Below are 22,487 nucleotides of genomic sequence, written 5' to 3'. Positions count from 1 at the left end.
TAATACAATGCCTGTATTCAATCAAAACAGCTGCCTTAGGTAAAAAGGGAGGGATGGGGGACTTTTTCCAGAATCAGAAAGCTCTGACCATTAAGGATCTTAATGCCTTTCTTTTTAAAATATTGCAAGAGGGATCCTGAGAGTGTGGGGTGGGGAATAAAGATACAACCTGCTCCTTTGATCTCTAATCTCAGGAATAAAAAGAGACACTGATTAAAGTGGTGCTTGCGGGTGGGGAAGGAGGATTCCAGGAGCATTATCTATTATTGGAGCCAGTTTCCTAGCCGTCTTATTGCAGTTAATATTCCTAAGACTGTTTAATATTCCTAAGACTGTTACTTGCTTCATGTTGATCAGTGCCATATTTTCATTCTTTGTCCCTGTCCTAAAATGGGTAAGAAATTCAGAATGCCCTTGCTTAAGGAGTGTGTTGCTCTAGCCAGTGATAGCAGAACTGTGCGCTGGGAAATTATTGTTTTTTTAATACCAGTCGTCCAAATTGTGCCCTAAGTTTGGCAAATTTTATTTTACATTCTCTCTCTCCTTCTCTTTACCCAGCTGTTTTGGAAGTGGCTGGTACAACCTTCTGATTTTGAATACGTTTGATTTCATCCTCTTATGTGCATAGGATAAAGGGCCATTTATTTCTGACAATGGAAGAAAAGAGAGTTCTCTTGTCAAAGGGTAGATGCCTTCTTTAAAAAAAAAAAGACTCTCTTCTTCATTCAGTAGGAATGTTTGTGATTATGATAATGGTGCCTGTTGGCAGCAGTTAGATTGCTACAATGGCAGAGAACTGGAAGAACATGTAGTGAGGCATAAACAGAGAGAGGTTCCTTTTTGTCTGACACCCAAGTCCCTACTCAGGCTGACATCGTAAATGTATCTCTGCTATTCTCTGTGCACTATGTTCTGGCTGAAGAGTTAAAACAAGAAAACTGGCCAAGATGAAAAAGCAAAACTGACTTTCTCCACTTATGTCTAACACTGTTCAGACTCTTGGTCTGCATTTGAGTGCCTGGGGATTGCCTGATATCAAGCAAAGATATCAGTTAAAAAGAGAAAAAGTAATAGGAAATGTCAGTATAGAGAGAACGATGATGTCTCAATAATAGGATTCTTCCATAAAGATACAAATATGCATCTAGCACCTCATGCTTAATCCCGGCATGGCTTCTGTTATATTTCAGATGACATATTTAGAAAATTCCCTGAACTCTTTGGTGTCTTTCTTGTAGCAGAGAGTCAGGCAGTAATTGCAAGCATGCTATAAATGCAAATGTGTGTTAGTTATTAGTGTTATATTAATAAAGACATTTTTGAGGGAAGGGAAAGTCATGGAGGCAGAGGCGGGGATTACAAAGATGAACTTTTTTCATGTGGTTTTAATCAAAACTGGGATGTCTGGAATTAAAGGTCATCACCCTGCTAGGCACCTTGAGAGGAATTTCTGTTTCAAATAAATCCAGGGCTGCTGCTGACATGAATACATCTGTAAAGTTATGTGTTCTTGTAAACCATGCATAGTATCAAAAAATATTTAGTGTGTGTTAATAAATTGTAGTTCCTTCAAGAAGGGAAGTTATCTTAGTAGCAAAAAGTAACTGGACACAAGCCCTTAATATACTAGAAGCCATTTTTCCATGTCTAAGAGATCATTGTAGCTGGTTGGTATGTTTTAGAAAGTCTTTTTTTTAAATTGATATTTCAAGAAAAAGATAAAAAGGAAACAAAATTGAATAGATAATGGAATCATTTTTTGAAAGTGTAGAAAGCTCAGTGAATCAGCATTTGCAAATTGGCATTTGAACTTTCCAATTTTATGGTGGTGGCAATGACTCTATTGAGTTTTAGACACAGGCTAAAGGCTTGATCCCTAAAACCCATTGTTTTGGGATCCAGAATTTTGCCTTTATTTTCTCCTGTAAAAGGATAATGAAAGAGAAGGACTCAGTATAAAGCATTTTGATGGGCCAAGGAAAACAGTTTCCCATTCAGTTTATAAAGGCCATGGCAAAAAGTTTTAAGCAAAAAACCCAGCTTCAGCAGCTGATCTCTACTGGTTATATAAGGCAATTTATAGGAGGCGGCACATTTTATATGTTACTTTTAAAGATGACATTATGAATTTGGATGTTTATCTGGAATTTTGTTTTGTCAATTGTACCATAACTTCAAATTGTGTAGAAAACTTTAAGAGCTTTTACAGAGGTTTATTATACTAAGGCCCAGAAAAAATGAGAATTTAAAAAGTTGAAACACAGAGGCCCCAGTTCTTCAAACACATGTGCTTAACTTTAAGGATATGAATGGTCCCACTGAAATCAATGTTTTCAGGATTCAGACCAGAAAGAGCAAATGAGATGTTTCCCATGGTTTCCATAATTTTCCTGGCAGTTGCACACTATTAAATATATCTGTATATCAATAAATGAAAGTACTGCTGACATTTCCAAAATGTTACTAGTCTATTTCCCTTGGGCCAGTGAGAACTGATTGCTGGTCCTACTGCTGTGTCCAGTGGTCTGCATCAGTGAGAAAAGTAAAAAAAAAAAATCACACCCCATCCTGATTCCACTGGAGTCCATTGCAAAGCTTTCACCAGCTTAAATGGGAGCAGAATGAAACAAGAAACATGCTCATTCCAACTTCTTGGACAAATACGTATTTTCTTCAGCCCCACTCCCACTACTTTGGCAATTAAAGAAATGCCACACTGTTGGTATGTGGTTAGGACCATCATTAGGACCAGCACTGCCTAAGTTATAAGCAGAGGCACAATGTACCTCGTTTTCATATATACCTAGGCCATTCCACACCTCTGTGGTATCATAAAGTGGTTTTAGTATAAAAGAATCAGGCATGAAACTTATTAAGGAAAATGCAAGGAGGGAAATGTCTGAACTTTATATTGCCTGTTATCTCTCAGGAATTAGAGAGGGGATCAAGCATTAGCTGCTACGAGGTAGAGAGACTAGCTATCCAACAAGTTTAGGATGAATTTTTCATTTAGACAGTGGTGTGCATGTGTGTTTTGTGTAGATCCTTTGGCTAGCAGTACCTCCAGGAGGCCATAGAATTAACAGTCTGGAAAGGGAAAAAAATTCAACTTATTTATATATATCTTTGATCTTAACATGTTTTTAATGTGAACTCATAAAAATAAGGAAATTTGAAATTAAGGTTTCCCCTACATACTAATGCATACCTGCTTCAAATGCACTGTAGCTGGCGGAGGGTAGTCCAGCTTTCTGACCTAAGTGTATAAAGTGTCCATTTACCTCTGGAGAACAGTGTCAGTGCAGTAAGGAAGGAAGCAGTTTCCTACTTAATCACCGCAGCCAGCAGTAGTCATAGAATCATAGAAGATTAGGGTTGGAAGGGACCTAGTCCAACCACCTGCTCAAAGAAGGATCATCCCCAACTATATCATCCCAGCCAAGGCTTTGTCTAAACAGGTCTTAAAAACCTTCAAGGATGGAGATTCTACAAGCTATCTGTTCCAGTGTTTTACTACCCTCTTTATGAGAGTTTTTTTCCTAGTGTGTAACCTAAACTTCTCTTGCTGCAGCTTGAGACCATCTGCCACCACTGAGAACAGTCCAGCTCCATCCTTTTCGGAATCACCCTTCAGGTACTTGAAGGTTTCTATTAAATCCCCCCTCAATCTTTTCTTCTGCAGACTAAATAAACACAATTTCCTTAGCCTCTCCTCAGAAGTCATGTGCCCCAGCTCCAGAACCATTGTTGTTGCCTTCTGCTGGACTCTCCAATTTGTCCTCATCCTTTCTGTAGTGGGGGGCCCAAAACTGAACACGGTACCCCAGATGTGGACTCATCACTGCTGAAAGGAAGGGAATAATCACTTCTCTCAATCTGCTGGCAACACTCCTACTAATGCAGCCCAGTATGTCGTTAGCCTTTTTTGAAACAGGCACACGTATTTGTCTTATATAAAGCTTATTGTCTACTGTAACCCCCCAGGTCCTTTTCTGTAGAGCTGCTGCTCAGCCAGTTGGTCCCCAGCCTATACCAGTGCATGGGATTGTTCCATCCTAAATGCAGGACTTTGCCCTTCTCTTTATTAAACATCATGAGATTCCTTTGGACCAATCCTCCAGTTTGACAAGGTCTCTCTAAATTCTATCCCTACTCTCCAACTTATCTACTGTTCCCCTCAGCTTGGTGTCATCTGCAAACTTGCTAAGGGTGCACTCCATCCCATCTTCCAGGTCATTGAAGATATTGAACAAAACCTGCCCCAGGACCGACCTCTGGGGCACTTCACTTGATCCCAGCTGCCAACTAGACATTGAGCCATTGATTACTGCCCTTTGAACCTGATGATCCAGCTGGTTTTCTGTCCATATTATGGTCCATTCATCCAACATGTACTTCCTTAGCTTGGTTGAAAGAATGCTGTGGGAGACAAAGCCTCGCTAAAGTTCAGGTATACCGTATCCACTGCTTTCTCTGCATCCACAGAGCCAGTCATGTTATCACAGAAAGCAATCAAGTTGAGTTTTACCCTTGGTGAATCCTTGCTGACTGTTTCTAATCAACTTCTCCTTCAAGTACTTAGAAATTTCTTGAGTACCTGCTCTGTGATTTTTCCAGGGACTGAGGTGAGGCTGACCAGTCTGTCATTCCCTGGATCCTCCGTCTTCCCTTTCTTAAAGATGGGAACTATAGTTGTTATTTTCCAGTCACCTGGGACCTCTTCTGATCACCATGAGTTTTCACAGTTGATGGCCAGAGGCTCTGCAATCACATCGGCAGACTCCCTCAGCACCTTCAGGTGCATCCTATCTGGCCCTGTCCCTAACCTGTTCCTTTGCCACTTTTTGGGCTGCTCATCTCCTCCCCAAATTGTGCTGCAAGGAGCAGTAGTCTGGGAGCTGACCTCACTTCTGAAGACTGAGGTAAAAAAAAGGCATTGAGTACTTAAGCCTTTTCTGAATCATCTGTCACTAGGTTGCCTCCTCCATTCAGTAAGTGACCCACACTTTCCTTGATCATTCTCTTCTTGCTGAATACTTGTAGAAACCCTTCTTGTTACCCTTTGTGTCCCTTACTACCTGAAATTCCAGTTGTGCTTTGGCCTTCCTGATTTCATCCCTGTGTGCCTGAGCAATACTCTTATACTCCTCCAAGTCTTATAGTCATTTGCCCAAGTTTTCATTTCTTGTAAGTTTCATTTTTGTGTTTTAGATCACTGAGGACTTTCCTGCTAAGCCAAGCTGCTTATCTGCCATACCTGCTAAACTTCCTATGCATCAGGATGGTTTGTTCCTCTGACCTCAGTAAGGTTTATTTAAAATACAACTGGCTCTCCTGGACTCCTTTCCCCCTCAAACTGGCCTCCCAGGGGAACCTGCTCATCAGTTCCCTGGGTGACTCAGCCTATTTTTCTGACGTCCAGGGTCCTTACTCTGATGCTCTCCATCCTTCCTTTCCTCAGGATCTTGAACTCAGTCATCTTGTGGTTGCTGCTGTCCAAGTTGCCATCCACTACTACATTCCTCACCAATTCTTCCATGTTTGTGAGTAGCAGGTCAAGAAGAGCATGGCCCCTAGTTGGCCTCTTCAACATTTGCACCAGGAAGTTGTCTCCAACACTCTCCAAAAACTTCCTGGACTGTCTGTGTACTGCTGTATTGCCCTCTGTAACAGCAAGAAGGAGCCTGGATGGATCCCCGCATGAAGAGTTGCAGGAGAGCTCGCCACCAGGGTTTTACAGGCTATGAGTGCCTACTGCAGAGCTACTTGCTTTGCAGTAGTGTAAAAAGGCAGGACCTGGGTGGGCAGTAAGAAGCCTGTTACAGTGTTAGTGGCTTTGCAGTAGTGCCATAAAATAGAGCCCCGCACAAAAGACAAAGCACTGCTACAACAGCTAGATAAGCCACTATAGACTACTCTAGGGACCAGTTAGCAAGCCTAATTAGAGAACACCCATAGCTAGCCCAGGGAAGTCACATGCCTGGAAAGGGGCAGTGCCTGGGAGATATATAAACCTAGGGCTTGATCCAGGGCAGTCATCTGGTCCTGAAGGCAAAAGGGGAAAGAGCTCTGCTGCGAGATGATTATTGCTGGATGACTGCTTGAGACCCTGCCAAATCTGAGAACAGAAAGTAAGGAGGTAAGGGCCAGTAGGGGACCGAGAGACCCATAATGAATAGAGATTTTGTGTAGACAGCCAGAGGGCTTAGATTTACATTATACCTAGAGCACTTATGTTTGTTTGTGTTTTAACTGGAAGACCTAAAAGGGACTAGCAGGGGAGGCTGGAGTTCTCAGCAGTGCCCAAGGGGCACAGGATTGCCTGGAAGCCCAAGAGGGGCGAATTCTGAGCCTGTGAGAGGCTAAACTGAGCCACAAGGAAGGTGAAGGCCGAGGGTGAGACCAGAGTCCCAGGGTGGGGCAGAGACTGAACACTGAACAGGGCAGGGATTGAACCTAGAGAAGGGCAGAGACTGAGTTCAGAGTGGGACAGGGGCTGTGCCCAAAGTGGGGCAGAAGCTGCGCTCAGAGAGGGGCAGAGACAGTGCCCAGAAAGAGGCGGAGGCTAGTGCCAGGGGCCCACAGCCCATAAGGGGTGAAACTAGATAGGTCCAGAGGCCCACAGCCCATAATAGGGTCAAAGACTAGGGCCAGGGGACCATAGCCCAGGTGGGACAGGACTAGACAGAGTCAGTCAGCCCACAGCTCAAAAGGGGCAAGAACTAGGGCCAGAGGCCCATAACCCAACATAGGCAGAGACTGGTGAAGTCATAGACATCTGAAGAGACTGTAGAGGAGATTGAGGATGAGTGCCCACTGATGGGATTAATGGTTAACACCTCTGTGGCATGGCCATGGCTGTAGAGGAGGTTGGTGGTCATGAACAGCTCATAAGCGAGCTGGTGCCCTGGGGGCATGTATGGGCCAAGACAGCCCACCTAGCATAACGGAAATATTTGAAATTAGTGGGGTTCAAGAGGGATTTATGAGCAGGGAGACAAATCAAGGCTTGTTTTAGGACCCTTGGGCAGCCTCCCTATAGTTTCATAGGTTCATAGTTTGTAGGGTCGGAAGGGACCTTGACAGATCATCAAGTCCGACCCCTTGCCCCCAGCAAACGACCCCAGCAAAGTGTTCATCTAGCCTCCTCTTAAAGACCCCCAGGGTAGGAGCCAGCACCACTTCTCTTGGATCCCTGTCCAAGATTAACCAAGTACATCAAGGTGTGGCAGACAAAATTAAATGGAGGGTACCTCAGGGCCAGAGCAGGGCAAGAGCCATTTGGCCACCAGGGGGTGTCATGGCCACCTCTGGGGCCTGGTCCTGTTACATCCTCCCAGCAGCTCTCAGGATGATTGAAGTCCTCTGTGAGAACCAGGGCCTGTGATTGGGAAACTTCTGCTAACTGTCTGAAGAAAGCCTCATGAACCTCATCCTTCTCGTCAGGTGGTCCTTCACACACACCCACTATAACACCACCCTTAGGGGTCTCCCCTCTGACCTGAACCCAGAGACTTTCAACAGACCTATCTCCAGTTTCATACTGGAGCTCTGAGCAATCATACAGCTCTTTTACATACAGCACAACTCCTCCTCTTATCCCCTGCCTGTCTTTCCTGAACAGCTTGTACTCATCCTGACAGTGCTCCAGTCATGTGAGCTATCCCACCAACTCTCTATTATCCAATCACATCATGGTTCCTTGATTGTGCGAGGACTTCCAATTCCTCCTGCTTATTTCCCAACCTCTGTGCATTTGTGCACAGAGGTGTAACTAGTCAACTGTCCTACTTTTTCAGGAAGAATGAGAAGGCCTCCCTGATTGCCCTTCTTGCTTCCTTCAGGTCACCTGCTTCCCCACTTACCTCAGAGCTTTGGTCTCCAACCCCCAGCAAAAATCTAATTTAAAGCCCTCCTCTCTAAGTTAGCAAGTCTGTTTAGATGGTCCTTCACAAAGAGGTCCCTGATCACTTTTTCTGTAATACTGTAGCCCTCAAGAGGTTGTAAAAAACCTGGGAGTATAGCTGAGGCTCCCAATTTAACTTTTTAAGTTAAAAAAGTTGGGAGTGGAGGAATGGGAGCAGAAAGAGGGGGCCATAGAAGAGGGGAAAGGAGATAATCTAGCAGGTGCATCAGAGTGGAAAAGAACTGTAGGCTTTGGCTTCTTTTTCAGTGAAAACCTGTAATCATTTAAAATATAATTCCCAAGTCTGTCATATTTAATATGGGAAAGGAAATAGAGGGGAGATGTAAAAAATTTTTCTCAGAAGTCCACGTGTACTTATTTACAGTAATATTGTAGGGGGAAGGATTTTGCTTTCTTGCTTGGGTGATGAGGTTCCAGTTGTGAATGGCTTTGTTTGGTGCACAAAGCCACATAAGCAGTGTGCACCCAGTCAGCATTTCAATTTCATTTTAGTGCAGTTTGAGAATCATATTCTGATATTGGATATCATGCTGCTTAGTCTGCTTACAAAGGATAGTGTTACTTTTAGATCACCTGAACATTACGGCAATCTAAGTGCCACAGCGTGCAGGCATTCACAGGACTTAGGTCGCCCTAAAAATGACACACCCAATTTAAAGTTAGTCTTTGTCAGAGGTGAACTTACTTTAGATCATCAAACAGTTAAGTTGATCTAGTGAGGATTAACTCAGCCTAGTGAACACTTGCACTGTTGACACCACAGCTCCAGGGCTAGGAAAGCCCAGCCACTCACCACAGCCCTGGAGCTGGTCTGCTTTACAGCCTGGGGGCTGCTCGCCTTTCCCCCCCCCCCCCGCCCCTCCCGCCACCTCAGACTGGGCAGCCTCTTCGCAGGCCCACTGGCCCACCCTGTGAACCTGCCAGACCCCCCCCCGCTTACCCCCAACTCCTTTCCTACCTCCTCTCCCCAGTTTACTTGTTTCCAGCTGCCTGCATCTCCTCACGGCAAACAGTGGGTTCTTGCACACATGGATCCCGACTCGGGTTTAAGCAGCTAAAACTAAACCCCCTAAACCTAAGCAGGGTCCTTTGAACACCTGTTCATACTGTAAGGGATCCACAGTATCGCAACATTACCTGTTGTGATCTTTCTGGGTTCTTTGTGATAGAAGAGGTATAGTTAAATTGTGAATATGAGCATAGCATCTAGAGAGTACAATGAATGACATTGGAGGTAGATTGCAATAGCAAATGGGGAGGCTTTAAGTCTTCTCCCAACCGTACCATCTTTCTAAATGTTATTACAGCTTGCATATAAAGAAAATGCATCCTGTAGCACTAACAATTTATAGTCATAATTTGTATATAAATGAAACAAATCAGTAACCCACAGTCCAATACAACAACTTCGACATGAGAACAATGATGTAGACAGAGTTCTGGCAAAATCTGGCCACCAGGCCCCCTCATGGCCCCTCCCTATAGGCAAATAGTAAAGTGACAACTGCACTGATTCTGAAGACAGATTGGGACTCATTGTCAGTTTGGATCAGCTTGTGGCTATGTTATGTTATCAAATCCAAACAAAGCAATCTAAACAAAATTATTTCCTAAATAGGACAAGATGGCTGTGCCGTGTCACCGAGTGCACTGTACATTGCCAGGATGTGAGTATATTTTTGTTTTCACTTCTCACTGCCAACCTCAATGAAATACTGTAGCATACCGTAATTGGATATTTCTATTTGCAAAGCACTGCATGTCTTTTTCCCTGGGAATTGGCAAATTTAATTCTGCATTTTGCATAAATATTTTAAAGAGTTTGCTGTTTGACTGATGGATAGGTGGGTAATGCACATACACTAATGCCATCCCATTTTCGTAGTGCACTGTACAGTATTATTCCGTGATAAAAAATGTTAAACTGCAAGAATTGCATCAGACCATGAAAATGCCTACATGAGTTTTTGTTTTCTTTTTCCAGAATCCTCCCACTTTAGGAGAAAATTGCTGAAAGCATGTTAGAAAAACATAAAGTTTATAAAAAACAAAATCCATAATTTCTTCAAAGCTAGCGCAAATGTACAGATGTGCCCTTGTCACAGAGTCCAGTTTCCTTTGGACCCCCACCCTCTGGCTGGAGTAAAGTTGTAGAGCTGCATAAATGAAAAGAATATCATATTAAGTATCTGTACAGGCCTGTGAATCCCATGAATGTACTGTCATTGTTATTTATATCACCTTGTGCATGCAGGATCTGTAGCAAAGTGATTAATACATTTATGTTACTGCTCTTACATGCTTGATAATCCTCAGAATCCCAAGTCAAATTTTAGTTTCACATCATGTAACATCAGTTCAAATTAGCTTGATTTGGCATAGTTTCTTCCATATAAACACTATCTCATTGTTCAAGCAGCTATGCCCAAGGGAAAGAGAAATGAGAAATGCAAGAGAGAAAAGACATGTATGTTCCAATAAGATATGAAATGAGGAGGTGAGTCAGTGAAGCACAAGAAGACTGTTCCAGATGGCAGGAACTGCAAAGGAGAAGGCTGTTACACTACAAATGACAGGAACATGTAAAAGGTTAGAAAAAACCAAATGAGCAGGGAGAGGGTGGAGAAAAATAGACACACCAAGACTGGGAGGTCAGCTAGAGCGAACTGACACAGGCTTCTTGGGGAAAGATTTTTGGAAAGAAGGCAGGGTTATTTTGTATTTTTGGATCTTGAAAACAGTTGGGAAACTAGTGATATTGCTTTAGGGTGAGGAATGGTATGTTCATACTTCTTTTGTACACGTAAGAAGGCAGCAACAGCATCTTTTCCGTGTTGGAAACTGGAGAAATGGAACATGGAGGACTCATCTACAAGTGCAATTAATGCAACTGAATATATGCTGGCTCAATTTGAGCTGGAGCAAACTAATCCTGATATCACCATCTATCTACACGTGTTTAAGTGCAGTAATTTACTGCACTGCCAGATACCACTTCTATCTGACGAAACTATCTGGCAGCACAGTAATTAGTCTACTGTGTCCTAATTGCCATGCATGTGTAGACAGTGACACTACTGTGCAACAAATCAGCCTACTGTGCAGTAAAGCGCACAGGGTGATATGTAGACACGTCAGAAGAGGCCATAAAGGAGGAAGTTAAACATAAAAAAGATGACAAAATGGATGAGGCTCTGAGCTGAGGAAGTGATATACGCTGACAATATTTCATAGGTGATGAGAGACAGGTATGCAGGCACAGAAAGAGAATGGGAGTCCAGGATCATAGCTATTTACAAAAGGGTTGTGTCTGACTATTAAGTTGAGAGTCTAGGTTATAATACTGTAGTTATTCTAGTATGCGGCTACTTCAAGAGGGGTCTTTTACTCGATTAAATCCCCCAGCCAGTTGCCACTCACTTCAGCTCCTCCGCTCCCTCCTCTGCTCTGAGAAGTAAACATTGGGATTAGTTCCTCCGATGGTGTCAGTTGACACTGACATCAGTCAGCTACACAGATTTACATTAGGGGAGTATGTGGCCAGAGATCTTACCAAGAGTCTGCCTGAACTGTGCAATGTACATCTGGATTTCAAAACCTTTTAAAATCTGCTGGAGGGGTTGCAGGGAAACAAATCAGTAACCCACAGTCCAATATAGCACGTTCTCCATGCAAACAGTGTTGCAGACAGAGTTTGAATGGGTTGCAGGAATTTGACTGGGATGCTGCAGAAAGAGATGCCAGCTGCAAAATCTTGAACTGGGTCTAGATTAGGAATCTGAAGCAGTGCTTCTAACATTTCAATTTGAGCTCCATCTTTAATTTTGAGGAAGCCCACAACTCGCCAAGCAGACTGATTGCCTGTTCCCGTTGTCACACTTGCTCTGCATTTCATGCTGTTTTGTGTCAGAAGTCATTATTACAGTTATACGACAGCTCTGAAACTAGCCATGCTGTCTCTTGCACATTTGGCTTTCATGTGCTTTTTAAAGGAGCATATAAAAATGATAGTTTGCAGACGTGGCAATATCTTGGGTTTATTTTATAAGAGATGCACTAAAATGCCACTGGTAAGAACCAGGTACTTACAAACTACTTTAGGCTGTTTTTCCAAAAAAAGGCATTTTTGAAGAAACCTTTTGTAAGCACTTTTGTTTTATTATTATTCAGGTTGCCAGCACCTTGTATGGAGAAACACGTTAATGGTGCACATAATCATTTTTCTACAGTAAATTAGTTTTCAAGTATTCTCTCTAATTGCTGTTTTTAATCAGCTGCTGGGGGCATGAACACAGACACTTCTTGGGATGGAAACCATCCAGAAATGCATTTAGAGTGCTCAGTAGTTCGAGGTAGTAGATGTATCCTCAAATATTTATTTCTCCCATGTATTGTTCTTTAATTATGGTCACCTTTAAAAACACATGGCTAAAAGGTCCTCACATCTTTTTTTTACTTGCTGGAGTTGCTAGGAGTTGAGAGTACTAAACACTTCATGGGAGTGCTCAGCCCCCTTGCAGAATGGAGCACTGATAGCTAAAGGGATGAGACGTGGAGAGGCTGCACTTTTCAGTGTTCAACTTGACCTCCTGCAGACATTTGTTTTCCTCGTGGAAAAATATCTGCTTGGAGGTTGGCCCTAACTATGCAAACTCTGAGAACTTTGCTCTGCTGACATTTGTCTTTTTGGAACTTCCTGAAGGGGAATACAAGAACACATTTCAAAACAGTTTCTCTGCCAGAATTTTCTGTATTTTTATATAAAATATTCATTGAACTTTCACTAGATTATTTTTCTCCTGAGAATGATATAGTTCTCCCCCATAAATTTTTTATTCTCAAGTTTAAAAGTGACCAAATGGTTAGTTTAAGATTTAAGGATTATCCCTCATTATTAAACTGGAAATCATAATACCAGAATATCAGGGTACTTTTCAAGGAACAGCAATATATTCCCGCTTTTTTGTTCTATGGGACACTATCTTATGCAAAGCTTTTGCATTACTTGTATACAGGTCATCAATCACTTGATGTATCTGCCACTTTCCTGACTCTCCTTGAATATATCAGTATATTTTTATGTCTTTTACCATGACTTTTTGGTCAGACAATACCTGCTTACAAATTCCACTTATAAGTTACACAAAGGGTATAAAAAGAATGTGTATGAATGTGTTTTATCTAAGCAAAACTCTGATCATAATTGCAAACTATACCCCTTAATTGCACTTACTTGCACAGCTGTTTATTAACTAAAAGTGATAAAAAGCAATGGCTGTTACACATTAAATTCCAGAGTATTTGTTGGCTGATGAAAGCATTAGCTATTGCTTTGCAAATTAAGCCTTATAATCTCCAGGAAATTCATCATTTCAAGGTGTTCCTTTCAAATGAAGAAAGATCTCTAATTAAATTCAATAAATATTATATAAGACACATTTATGTTTTACAACTCAGGCAGTTGTGATTCTGCATGAGTGTGACAATGTAAGCATGCTGATGGAGCCCAGTTCATCCAGAGTGAACCAATCTACTTTAGTGGAGTCTCACACCAAGGTTTCATGTGTTAAGCCAGGTCTTTGTTAAACCAAGGGTGTCTATACAGGGGCTCCATGGTGGGGTGCGGGGATGACAGCCACTCTAATTAAAAAGCCACAGCATCACCTGTATTCAGTGTCCCATGTTTCAAAAGGGCCACGGGGACACTAACTAAAGTTTGTTCAACGTGTTTTAGTTAAAGTGCCCCTGCTGCCATTTTGAAATGTGGGGACACTGAATACACATGATGGTGAGGCACACTGGAGCATTATTTGCATCAGCAGTTTCACCACTATGGAGATGGACTGGCAAGTGGAGGGAAAGAAACAACACTTCATAACTCATGACTTCCAACCTACCTTCAGTCACCAGGCCTTTAACCAAATAACCCCTTTCCTCAGGAACTCCCTCTCACCAGCAGCTCCAGCTGCATCAGCTAGGACCTGTTCTCCATCAAATCATACCAAGAGCCAAATCCAAATTTTCTGCCTTCCACAAAAGATTGTAGTAGCATGTAGTTGACCATAGATGAGACTCTCTGACATTTCATACATCAGCAACCCAAAAAGCACCAAAAGGGTGAATTTTAGATGCGTCTTCCAGGATATCTGAGACATAAGAGTAGCCTAACTTTATGAATGATCTCTAGATTTATCTAAAAAATGGATGGCTTCTGAGCATGTGGTTCATACATGAAATCCTTGCTTGGCTGGAACTTGGTGTGGGGGCAGGAAAAGGGATTTGGCTTTTTAAATTCAGCCTTAATGACAAAGACAATTGCATCACATTACAAGTACCATCAGAAATAATCTAGTGCAATTAGACTCAAACTTTTTCCTGGAATCCTTTTATGAGTGGGAAATTAGTGATAGGGATGGTTTTGCCAGAATATAGTTCTACCCTACTTTCTAAATGTAGGTTTGATCAAGCTCCCACTGAAATCAATTGGGTTCTGTCTGTCTCACTTCACTGTCAGTTAGATCAAACTTGCAGGGAAGATTTTAAAAAATCCCTTAGAGTTAAATCTAAGAGAAACTGTTTCTTATAGTCACCCTACTAATACTTTTGGGAGCATTAGCTGATATGCCAATTTGAAATGCACAAATTCACTGTAAAATTAGAGGCAGATTGCAGCTGTTCATTATTTAAGGATACTAATAAATAAAGTGTATCTTTTTAATCACCTGTAATAAATACAATAAACTCCTCTCCAGCAAAAAAGCATTGTGAAAAAGCACTCTAACACTTTAAAGCTAACATTCAGAGCTGACCTGCAGCATTTAAAATTATGATTCTAAAAGAAAAGCAATTGGAAAATATTTACACAGAGTAGATATTTTTTGGAAGGAACAGCAAGAAAGTGTCCAGTTCTGACCCAACAATCTTTGCTGTGCTTTTACTTTCTGAGGAAGTTCTATTAATGCAAAATAATATTTTTCAGTGTATTGTATTTCTTTCCAGATGACTTCTGTGAATCTTGGCAGATGCACCCCAAGGTCAGTACAGTTGCCCCTCTAATCTCACACACTTGAAATAGACAAACCATTTTTTGTCCAGGAGTTCTTGCAAACACTTTAGCATAGGGGTGCTCAATCCCTGGCCTTCAGACCAGATCCAGCCCCTGGCACTGGGTCATCCAGCTCACTGGGCTCCCCATGAGTCCACAAATTTGTCAGTGGCTCTGCTTCCCAGCTGTTAAACATCCAGACCCAGGAGGAGCCCCAACAGGCCATATAGCATGGCCCTATGTGCTGGATTGGGCATGAAAAGTGGTACAGTCACCTAATCTAAATGCACAGGTCCAAGTGGGGGCAGCAAGGGGCCCTGGGGCCCAATTCTGACACATGGGGCCTCAACGACTGATCTCAACACATGGGAGCAGACAGTGGTGGTGCAGGGGCCCAAGTCCCAATCCCAGTGTGCAGTGAGGGGCTTTGCTAACCCACAGCAGCTGCTGGTGCACTGCAAAGTAGGGAGCAGGCAACCCCTCCCCTCTCCTCTCTTATTTCCCCTCCCATCCTTCTCATTCCTCTCTCCCTCCCTCCCTCCCTCCCTTTCTCTCCCACTCCATGTAGCCTAGCTATTAGGGATTAGTCACTCCACCCCTCTCTTCTCCCCCTTCCCCTCCTCCTCACTTTTCCCTTCCTCCGCATAACCTAACTATTAAGTATTAGTCATCTCTCCCCCATCCCCTCTCTCTTGCCTTGCCACCTTCCAGTTCTTGCTGGGGGACCACAGGTCTTCCCTTCCCCGCCTTCCTTCCCGGACTGAGCCCAGCCCCAGGTTAAACAATAACCAGTAAGCTAGAACCAGTTATCACAGAGCTGGTTGGTTAAATGATCATTTAACCATACACATCCCTAATCCTGTTGTCTTGCATGTATAGCCTAGGGACCGATATTACACATAAACCGGTTTAAGTGATCAGAAACTGGTTTAAACCTGTAACAGAACCAATGTTCAGTGCACATAAACCAGTTTGAAAATAGCTGAAACCAGTTTGAGATTAACCTGGTTGAATGTAGTATCAGACTTAACTGATTTGATTCAAATGGGTTTATGCAATGTCTGTCCCTGACTCCTTGCTGGTTTAAGTCAAATCAGACTCCCCCAGCATCCCAGCATGCTCTCTGGGCTGGGCGGGGTTCTCTGCCTCACAGCAGGGCTGGCCCCTCCCCTCTGCTCCCTGGCTGCAGCTCCGGCAGAGACTGCAGGTACAGGGCACCTGGCTTCCCCCTGCTAAATAGGGTTTATTCCCTCCTCCCCTCTGCCTTAGGTAAACACCTCAGCATTAGCTAGCAGACCACATGCTGGCTACAATTTATGCTATGGGACAGGATAGAGGCAGACAGGCTTTTTGGAGCTTATCAACAGGTAGCTTAATGTCCTTCCTTGGAAGAGTTGCTTAAGAAGAGCTCAATTAGTTAATGGAGAAAGGCTTTGTTTTCTTAATGAGTTGATAAACAATGAGTTAGGGGTGATAAACATTCCCTGCTGGGCTGCTGGAGGGTGGTAATAATAAGAGTGTCTTCCTGGAACCTGGCCATGGCCTCCTCAACTCCGACCCATGCAAGCTAAGGGAGGGCTGCTCTAGCACCCTCCCCCCAGCTTCTAGCTTGAGCCACAGCAGGCATGTCCCTGAATTTCTGGGATGTCTGTCTGGGTTACAAACTGATTTAGCCTAGCCAGGTTGGCCTAACCTGCAAAGATTGAATCAATTCAGGCTTAGGCTTTTTGAATGTCTGCCCCTATCCATATAGATTTTCCAAACATTCCACTGTTTCAAGAGAGGACTCGATGGCCATTACAGTTCATATTCAATACTGTATGCAGATTCTTCTCATTTGAATGGAAGTAACTCTCATCATTAGCTCTTTGACTAAGTAAATGCCAAGCCTGGTATACTTCATATACAAATCATCATGCTATCCCCTTTCCTGAGATATTGCTCCTTGAAAATATGTAGACGAGGGCACGCACACACGTTTCCCCAGTATATTCCTATTAGACACAATCATGGCCCTATTAATTTTCAGTCTTGTGATCCTCAGGGCCAGGGTCCCACAGTTTGTGGGCTTGCAGAGCATAAGCGAACAGAATTTACTGAAGTATATTGACCTGATTTCAAGCACAACAATAAAATCTAATACAGTGTCTGCAACAGAAAGGATAAAGGAATTCATGGAAGTTACCTTTTCTTGTTTGTTTCAGAGCCTCCTCCTGAAATACACACTAAACTAGAGTAGTAGGTGGGAGTGTGTCACTGTATGGTTTCCATGCAATGACAGCCATTTTTGTTGTATAACCTTGAACTGTATTAAAATATTTATGGAGGGGAATAACATTTTCCTGCCCTAGATGACATTGTGATAAGCTGTTAAGGAGGTGAAAATAAAATGGGGAAGCAAGAGGATGCTGTTTTGGGGGTTTGGTCTCTCACATTTTACCTACACTAGTGGATTTTAGGAAATCTTTCTACCAACGCTATTACTGAAATTGTGGTTGCAGGTGGGAGAAAGCCTAGAGAAGACCCAGCTCTGGTGGCTTGTGGGTGATTTTACTACCATGTTAATGAAGGTATCAGGTGAGGAACCAGGACAGAAGAAACAGCACATTAGTTTACACAGTGTATGTTATTCAGAAAGAAATAACTTTATTATCTGAGAGCAGAATAAAGCTCATTTTGTTTAAGTTTTGTCAAGATTCCAAGGAATCTAAAATGTGTTTAATCAGTTTTGCAGTATCTAGTCCAGGGGTCGGCAAAATACAGCCCGCGGGCTAGATCAAATCTGTGAGGCTATTCTGTCCAGCCCGCGGGGCCCCTAAAAAATGTAGAGAATTAATATTTTTCTGCCCTTGGTTTCTGTTAAAAATGACAGGAACCAAGGGAAGTAGGACCCAGGGGAAGCCCAGCTGGCTCCAACAACAGTGGGGCCCGCCCGGCGCTACTCCCCACAGCCGAAAGCCCCTGACGGGGCTTCTGGCCTGGGAGCACGTGACTGCCCCACTGCAAGTAAGTGGGGGGGGAGAAGGGCAGGAGGGACCCCGGGCAGGGAAGGAGCGAGGGGGGGAAGTGGCCCCTTCCCCGCCCCATGGCTGGCGCCCTGTGCTACAGCTGCTCGCAGCCCACATGGGGCTATCTGCTCCTGCTCCGGACAGCCCCGCAGGCTGCAAGTGGCTGCAGCAGGGAGTGCCAGCCATGGGGTGGAGGAGGGGCTGCTTTTCCCCCTGTGCTCAGCTTTTCCCTGAGCTCCTTCCCTGCATGAAGAAAAGTGGTCCCTCTCCTGCCCCATGGCCAGCGCCCTCCACTGCAGGCACTTGCAGCTCACGCGGGGCTGTCCGGAGCAGGCACAGGCAGCCCCAGGCAGGCTGCAAGCAGCTGCAGCGTGGGGTGCCAGGCATGGGGCGGGCGAGGGGTTGCTTCCCCCACCCCGTGCTCAGCACCACCTTGTAGCCCGGCCCCACTGCCAGGCTAGTAACATGTCTTACTCAGGGTCATGCAGTTGAATCCAGGGTTCCTGTACCTTAGCGACAAGACTAAATAAAGTGGCTCCTCGCCTTGAAACCGTTTGGGGGGGCGTGGTTCATTTGTATAATGGTAATGCCTAGTGGACCCAGCTGTGATTAGAGCCTCTTGGGTTATGGCAGGTGGTTCAGGGCAACCTGGTACTTCTCCCTCATTGTGCAAGTGGCTATTAAGGATATTCTTGCTCTTCTTCCTCAAGGCTAGGGATAGACATTACACATAAACTGGTTTAAGTGATCAGAAACTGGTTTAAACCTGTAACAGAACAGATGTTCAGTGCACATAAACCAGTTTGAGAATGGCTGAAACCAGTTTGAGATAAACCTGGTTGAATGGAATATCAGACTTAACTGATTTGGCTCAAACCGGTTTATGCAATGTCTGTCCCAGACCCCTTGCTGGTTTAAATTAAATCAGACTCCCCCAGAATCCCATCATGCTCTTGTGCTGGGTGGGACTCTCTGCTCCACAGCAGGGCTGGCTCCTCCCCTCTGCTCCACACCTGCAGTGTGGGTAGTTTCTGCAGTAGTCTGCCTGGCTTCTGCTTCCCCCCCCCCCCCCCCACTTCCCCACACACACACTCTGTTATTCCCCCATCTCTCACAGACACCTCTCAGCATTAACTAATAGACCACATGCTGGCTACCTCAGAGCTAGGGCACACAGGAGAAAGGCAGAATCAACAGATAGCTGGTAGTGTCCCTCTGTTTTCTTAATGGGGTGATAAATACTGAGTCAGAGGTGATAAACATGCCCTGCTGGGCTGTTCAGGAGCAGGTTGGGGGGAACCCCACCCCAGTCACAGAATCCTGCTGGAGCCTGGCCACACCCCCTTCAGCTCAGCCCTGAGGAAGGGAAAGGAGGGCTGCTCTAGCGCCACCCAGCTTCTAGCCTAAGCCACTGCAGGCATGTGCCTGCATTTCTGGGATGTCTGTCTAGTTATTTAACTGATTTAGCCAGCCAGGTTAGACTAACCTGCAAAGACTGAATCAATTCAGGCTCAGGCTTTTTGAATGTCTGTCCCTAGACCAAGTGTTGCAAGGCTTACTGGCTTCTCATCCTCAGAGATGAAGTTGGATGTTCTGTATCCTTTTGTCCCCTTGCTTTCTCTGATATTGCCCAATTTCATATAAAATAGGGTAGCTAGTGGCCTGGGGAAAATAACAGAATGAGTGCATGGCAAAAGCAGAGATGGAGTATGTTTGGAGGAAAGTAGATTTTAAGTAGAGGAAATTAGGGAGATAGGAACAAGGTGAAAAGAGATTGCTTTCCTTGATCCCCATCGGATGTCTTTCTATTGTCCCTTCCTCCTTCATATATCATTAGCCATAAATAACAAATTTCCCCTGCAAATATCAGAAAAATCCATCCAATTCTCAATCTGACATGATGGGATTAATTAAATATTTTTCTGTCAAAAAAATTTTTAGTGGAAGATGTGGTTATTATTTTTTTATTTAAAATAACATGCTTGCTTTCTAGAGAAATTTAGATTAAAAAAAGAAGACCTGGAAAATTTCTTGCATTTAGCCAAAAGCTGAAGGAAAAAGTCAACAAAAATGAATATAAACATGAAAAATATGAAAAATCAAAATTCCACAGGAAAAAAAGTGTGTGGCCAGCTCTGCTGTGCATTAAACAATTAAGCCTGTGTTTCCTCACAATAAGCTGACTAATTAATATTCTGCTAACCATGTCTATAGGGATTGTCTCATCATATACACTGGGTAATTATTTCTGCCCTCCCATACACACCAAGCAATTCATTTTATACCTCTATGCAATTTCTGTTTGGTCCTGTACATCCAAACCAACTGATTTGCCTTTCCAACCAAATCCTTCTGCCCTCACACCTCATACTGACCACTTTATTTTTCCTTCTCATACACATCCCATTTCCACTTGGACGAATTAATTTTGCTTTCCTTTGTTCTTAGCATTAATTCGTATCTCCTAGCCCTCCACACACACCTTTTCAAAGCCCCTTAGATCAGTCTGGCTTACTATAGCAGAACACCTATGGTGTCTGCCACTTTAAGAACTGGGACAAGCAGCTGGCAGGTGCAGCCCTGGCTGTGATGAGCAGCCATTTTAAGACTTAGGCCAGCAGGGCTGAAGGCAGCAGTTTCCTGCCTGATGCCGTGGAAGGAACATCTCCTGGTGGGCTGATGCTCCTGCAACAACTTGGAGATGAGGGAGAAGCTATAGGGAAGAAGGAGGTTTCTTGGTCCCCGGCAAGACCTGAAACTGCATCCTGCTGGGGAACGGTGGCCTGGTGGGGCTCCTAGTGGCATGGGAGCCCCCAGGAAATACCAGGCCAGTTACCTCCCCAGTGAAAGGTGAGGAGGGCACCTTAACTCCAGCCCCCACCTTTGGGTGGCTTAGTTAACACTGGAGGCAGTAGAGGGCCAGGCACTCTCAGGTGTGGCACCTGAGCCTGATGGATGCAAGACCCCAGAGAGTGTATAGGAGGGCCCAGCATGGCTGCAGCCATCTGAGCCTGTGTGGGGTACCAGATACTGGAGAACAGGTAGTGGGGCCAGGCATGCCCAGGGTGGCACCTGAGCCTGTTTGGGCATAAGACCTGGAGAGTGAGTGGTGGGGGCCAGGCACACCCAGAGGGGCACCTGAGCCCCAGTGGAGTGTAGGAGCCTGGAAAGTGAGGTGAGGACCTGAGAGCAAGTGAGGTGAGACCCTGAGAACAGGGTCTGCAAGGTCCAGGTAAGCCTTTGGGCGCCTGAGGCCAAAGGTGGGCCAGAGGTTGAGGAGAGGCCCTGAGAGTGTGGGCCATGACTAGAGGCCTGAGGAAGGGGCATTATGTTCTGGTGTGGGGCCAGGGCTAAAATAGGCCCACAGTTGAGCAATTGCTCAGTCAACGCACAGTGGGGTAGCGGGAGATGCCCAAGACACTGCTCTGGGGCTGACCAAAGAATGGAGAGCTAAGCTCGAGGATCTCATGGAGAAGGGCAGGATGAGTCTGGTCTAAGGAGGTGGTTTGCAAGAGACTAGGTGAGAGCTGGTGGAGTGTAAAAGGCCCTGCTGAGAGTGGGGTGGTATGAATGTAGCCTGTAACATGGCAGTGTGAGAGAGATACAACTGTGTGTCTAGTTGGGCCCATCTTTGAGCCAGCGATTGAACAGCATGTCATCTGCAAGGCTGGAGATGCAGTACAGGGGTGGCTGGAGCGGCATACATGGACCCTGGAGAAAGGGGCATTCAAAGGGTAGCCTCCTGCTTAATTTAGACCATAATTATTTAACAACAAGGCATGGCAGGAGAGAAGGCGGGTGGCATGCCCGGAGGCAGGTGGGAGACTAGCACTGTGGCTGGTTGGGGAGTTCCCACTTTGCCACGCTTACCCATTTTGTTTTTGTCTTGGAAGCCTTATCTCACCCTGTCCCAGGCCTGGCATAGGAAAGGAAGGTGGCATTACCACTTTCCTTCCCAAACCTTGAGGGAGCTGCTCTAGTGGAAGACTCTTAATGTCCCTTTCCCACTAGTCCTTGTGTTGTAGGGATAGCTCCAGGAATCCAAGAAGCCAGGAGAAGGATGGTTCCTTCTGGAGAGGGAAGGACAAGAGCATGCTCCACACTGCCTGCCAAGCTACCCTGATTGGACCCTTCCAATAAACCAGGAATAACATTATTATTTTCTCTAGAAAATGGACAAAAACTGCAGGCTGACAAGTTTTATTCCACAGGTGAGGTATGAGCAAAATGGGGGAGAACCAGTACTAAGCAGCTGGGCTTTTTCTGTAGTCCATCATCTGCTCCTATGACAAGTACTTCTATTGAGCTCCAGTCCACTCCTTTCTTTAACCTTTTCTCTAAGAGGCCTATAAATGTTTTTTGGCTGAAGGGAGGAATGAGTGAACTGCACCAGTGTACTTTTCACAAGGGTAGAGGTAGAATAGGAAGAACAGAAAGAGTCATTGGCTCAGGACTCAATCTGCTCTTACTCTTTCCTTTTTGGAAAAAAAATGCGTTGGAGTAGTTG

At 44.4% G+C, this 22,487-nt stretch overlaps 2 protein-coding genes across 2 annotated transcripts in view; one reads left to right on the top strand and one right to left on the bottom strand.

The window, feature by feature from the left end:
- Nucleotides 1-22,487, bottom strand: part of SYNPO2 (synaptopodin 2) — a 136,183-nt gene that overhangs the window by 89,070 nt on the left and 24,626 nt on the right. The gene's annotated exons all lie outside the window — the stretch shown is intronic.
- The window catches only part of SEC24D (SEC24 homolog D, COPII coat complex component), a 175,863-nt gene continuing 162,921 nt past the window's right edge, over nt 9,546-22,487 (top strand). Inside the window, exon 1 of the mRNA XM_025199131.1 lies at nt 9,546-9,594. The gene's annotated coding sequence lies outside the window, so the exon portion shown is untranslated. The remainder of the gene's footprint in view (nt 9,595-22,487) is intronic.

Source organism: Alligator sinensis, unplaced genomic scaffold, assembly GCF_000455745.1.
Source record: "Alligator sinensis unplaced genomic scaffold, ASM45574v1 scaffold544_1, whole genome shotgun sequence".
In the NCBI taxonomy this organism is placed as follows: domain Eukaryota; kingdom Metazoa; phylum Chordata; order Crocodylia; family Alligatoridae; genus Alligator; species Alligator sinensis.
This window is presented reverse-complemented; position numbering and strand designations above follow the sequence as displayed.